Below are 4139 nucleotides of genomic sequence, written 5' to 3' on the forward strand. Positions count from 1 at the left end.
CGAGGCTGACCCTGATGCAATCTTGGGTGGTCTTGTGAGATCTCAGGACCAGCAAAATGGCCATGCCCAGGAGAATGAGACCAGCAGCCTATAAAAGGAGAGCAGGGGGATGGCATCTACTGGCCACTGCTGGTCCAGAAGCAAGACCTTGAGGAAGCCAGACTCTGACCAGCAGCTGGAGACACCACCACCTCCCCCTGTGGGACTACTGAATTTTAGATACTGGTGGTATTTATGACAATTAGAATATGCAGTGGGGATCCTGGTTCCTGTGCTGCCCAGGATCCCCAATGTCCTGTGCTGTCCTCCAGGTTGAATGCCCCCCACCAGGGGCCTTCTGAGCCTCCGGAGAGCCTTAAAAGCCACTTCTGGTTTTCACCCTAAAACCAGAAGTGCATTTTAAAGGCCTTCTGGAGGCCTTAGGTGGTCTTCCGAAGGTCTTCTGAGGCCTCCAGAGGGCCTTTAAAGTACACTACCAGTTTTTGGGCGAAAACCAAAAGTGACATTTTAAGACCCTTAGAAGGTCTTGTTACTGTTGCATTTGCCATCACCCACAGAGCCATCCAAGGATTTGGGGGTGCAGGGTCAAGAGAACATGCTTTGAGACCTCTAGATCATGCTTCTGCGGATGTCTTCATGGTCTAAAAACCTTTCCAACTTATTTGGCCACATTTTAGAGCATATGGTTATCATCACAGCAACTCTGAGGTGACTGTAGCATGTGTGCCAGCTCTAAGGCACCAACCAGGAATCTTCTGCAACTTTATGGTGTTAGCACGAACACATTTTGAGATGACCTATGTGATGATAGAAAAAGCAATCACATATTAAACATAAAGTCTGGATGTTTGCAGGCACACACACACAGTTTTTAAGTTGATAGATTATTATCGCCCATTAGCATCTGGGGAATTGGCAGTAGTCTAATAATATTTTATGGTGACCCTGTTTTATATCACAAACAGTTTACCTCTTCATCTACATTTATGCCTCTCATCTTGCTTTCTGATTCTGAGCATGTGCAGAGGAAATAAAGAAACTGAATTACCTCTCACCCCTGGATAGTGTGATCCTTCCAATTCAGATCTGTGGCTATTGGCAGACAGTAAGCACATTTGCATTGATGACTGCCTGCTCCCTGCTTGACCTACCTATGAATACTGCAATTTGCATGATCCCAGCTGCCTTCTCAAATATACATATAGCAACACACTGCATCATTTGTCTGCAAGCCTGCAAAACACACCAATGTGCATCAGAATTCAAGGGTTAAAACCAAGCCACACTCTTATTCCCTGATTCTGTGTGAAGAAAATTAAGGAAAAGATTTTTTTTTTATCCCCCTTCTACATGGAATTTGTTTCCATCTCTTGTTTGTTATTGCAGTCATGGTTCAAAGCCATCTACAAAAACAAGGTCCCACTTTATTATAGGACAGTGAGGTTCAGCGCACAGCTTGCAATAAAGAAATTAGCAAAACCAGAAGCTGCAATTCTATGGAAACACTCAAAAACAAAGAGGATTTAAAGTGACAAGATCCAATTAAATTTAATTACCCAAGCTGTATTTTCATTTTAACTGACACTTTTTATTAAGGAGCCACATGCACGAAAGCTAGGAACCTGGGCCAAATTGCATCCCACTAATACACTTATCTTATGCAAAATTCTGAGTATCTAATTTTCTACAATGAAATTAGAGACATGGGGTTTGTAAGAGGTCCTCTTTGTCTGTTACCATAAAATGTGGTTTGCAACACACCCACAGTACTTTATTACCTTCTTGTTACAGAAACATTTAGTGAACCCAATAGCACTCATGGAGAGAAAAATTAAAACTACAGTTTATATTTGCATACAGATATGAGTGGAGAAAGTCAAGATGAGCACATTTCAAGATTAATGGCAATCTGTTGAGGATTGGGCCAGTGTGTTGAGCCCTTTCTGACAGCAGAAGGCACTTCCACTGTTGCAAAATGGTTGCCAACAGAGGGCACAGCGCTCCATTGGTGGCCACTTTAGGAACACTGCCATGCAAGGTGGCAGTACTCTAGGATCATCCCCAGAGCTACTATGCCCGCCAGAGCAGGTAGGGCAGTGGTGGAGGTAGGGAGGGGGCAAATGGGGCAAGGAGTGGAAAAACAAGCTGGAGAGGGGACGAGGAGGGTGCAAAGCAGGGCTATGAGCAGGTGTGATGGGGCAAGAAGGCTGCAGGAGGGGTGGTTCCAGTGCTGATGGCGTGTACCATATCCTATCCCCTGCAGCAACAGCCTCTTCGCCTCCTTTCTATCTGTGGATCTGTGCTAGCAAAATTGCTAGCATAGGTCCAAGGAGACCCATTTTGGGTCAGGAGGCTTATACAGGGGTAAGGGGGTTTAAATTTATGAAATGTTTTTATTTTTTATTTATTTACTAAATTTCCACCCTGCTTTGTATCCCCAAAGAGCATTCAAAAATGTTGTCGTTGTTATTGTTATTTCATAAGATTTGTTGTTGTTGTTGTTATTTCATAATACAGTAAAACCTCTTTAAGTTGACCACCCAAGGGACTGGAGGAATTGATCAACATAGGGAGGTGGTCAACATACGGGAAAAAAAGGTTCTAGAAAATTAGGTCTAGAAAAACCCAAGGCTCTAGAAAATGAGGTCAACTTAAGGAGGTGGTCATTATAGAGAGGTGGTCAACTTTGGAGGTTCTACTGTATTTAAAATTGTGTTGTTTGTTACTGATTTATTTTGTACTTTGCATCTATTTTTGATTTAGTTAGCTGCCTTGAACACCTGACAGCAGCTGTTACTTTGCACGTGCCTGATCTCATCTGATTTCAGAAATTAAGCAGGGTCAGGCCTGGTTAGTACTTGGATGGGAGACCACCTGGGAATACAGGGTGCTGTAGGCTTTATACCATAGTCTTTCGAGACTGAAGGTTGCCAACCATTTGAGCACCTGTTGGGGAAAGGTGGGTAAAACTTGCTTAAATAAATAAGCAAATAAATAAATACAGGCTGGTGTACAAAATTCATTACCAAAACACTGAGAATTGAGATTATTCCAAAAATTTCAGATTATCTCTTTTGCATGCTGCATATGGTAGCATACTACTTCTGAATGTGGCCGTTGCAGGACAACTATAACCGAATAATCATCAGAGTTGATCACCATGAGTAGACCTCTCCTCCATGAAGTCATCTAGTTCCTTTTAAAGGCATTTAAACTAATGGACATCACTCCATTGTGCGGCACTGAATCCCATATATAAATGATGCATGGTGTGAACAAGTGCTTTGTTTGTCTGTCCTGAGACATGGTTTCATTGTATGATCCAAAGTGCTGAAAAGGGGGACAAAATTGTATCTCCAGGGTGTGGTGATGTCGCCTGTGATTTCATAGATTGAAATCTTTCTGATCTCTTATATGACACACAACCTGACAGTTGCTAAGCTAACCTTTACACTCCTCTGTAAATGAAAGGGACCAATAAGGGAGTTGTCATATTTTGTACAGTGAGAATGATCCCTAAAAATCTATTTTGGAGCATGGATGCCCACTTCTAGCTTAGGCATATCAGACAAAGTAAAGGACCCTTTCCACGTCAAACAAAATCAGTAAACTTATGGACAAGTCTGCTGCTTCATCTGTTTCAGATTTGTTGTCGGATTTAGCAGGTCAGTTTCCACACCTTAGGCAAAGTTTAAGCTAGCAGAATGTGGCTTGGTAGAGATGTGGCAGGTAATCAGTCCCACTGCATGAGGTTATACTTATTATGCTCCTCAGTTCCACACAAACTCTGCAATTGACAATATATTCTTTTCATAGTGTGCATTGGGACTGTTGTCAGCTCTGAAACTGGGACAATTATTGCATCGTTCCTGCGATCACTATGTAGCAAATCAGCGATCAGACAACCCATGTCCCTAGCATGGCATCTCACATCTTGATTACTTCAAAGGCTGTGCCTGGTTGATAATCTTGGGCAGGAAATTGATACTATGCTCAAGCTATTCTTTGGGATGCCACAGGGAGTAAATGAGTATTTTGAAAGCTGTGAAGAAAGCGACAAGCATTAGACTCCCTAGGAGTAAATAAGATAACAACTGCAATGGGTTTCTAAATCAATCCTACTACAACTTTGGGAATAG

The 4139-nt window shown here is 42.4% G+C and overlaps 1 pseudogene; it reads left to right on the plus strand.

Annotated features, from left to right (window-relative positions):
• Positions 1 to 2782: 2782 nt before the first annotated feature.
• LOC136647188 (5S ribosomal RNA) lies at positions 2783 to 2899 on the plus strand (annotated as a pseudogene).
• Positions 2900 to 4139: the final 1240 nt, after the last annotated feature.

This window comes from Tiliqua scincoides, chromosome 3, assembly GCF_035046505.1.
Source record: "Tiliqua scincoides isolate rTilSci1 chromosome 3, rTilSci1.hap2, whole genome shotgun sequence".
NCBI lineage: Eukaryota > Metazoa > Chordata > Lepidosauria > Squamata > Scincidae > Tiliqua > Tiliqua scincoides.